Source organism: Mastomys coucha, unplaced genomic scaffold (genome assembly GCF_008632895.1).
Source record: "Mastomys coucha isolate ucsf_1 unplaced genomic scaffold, UCSF_Mcou_1 pScaffold13, whole genome shotgun sequence".
NCBI lineage: Eukaryota > Metazoa > Chordata > Mammalia > Rodentia > Muridae > Mastomys > Mastomys coucha.
Genome location: NW_022196895.1, coordinates 53505103 through 53505373, shown reverse-complemented (window position 1 = coordinate 53505373; position 271 = coordinate 53505103).

Sequence of the window (271 nt, the reverse complement as noted above, 5' to 3'; positions counted from 1 at the left end):
TTTGGGTAGGATGGATCAGTTGAGTGGGAAGGGTGGGAGAGGAGCATGACAGGGTTCCTTGTCCTCTGTCCATTACGGTTGCTTCCTTTGCTAACGCTGCTGTTTGCTCTGCCATCATTTTACCCTAACAGAAGTGTCTGTTTTCCTTTTGACTTAAGTTTCTTCTCCTGAGGGGGTAGAGTCTGTGTTGTGTGTTTTCTCAGAGAGATACTGTCCAGAACTTTCCCCAAAGGACCACAACTCTGATTCATTTTTTTTTTTTTTTTTTTTT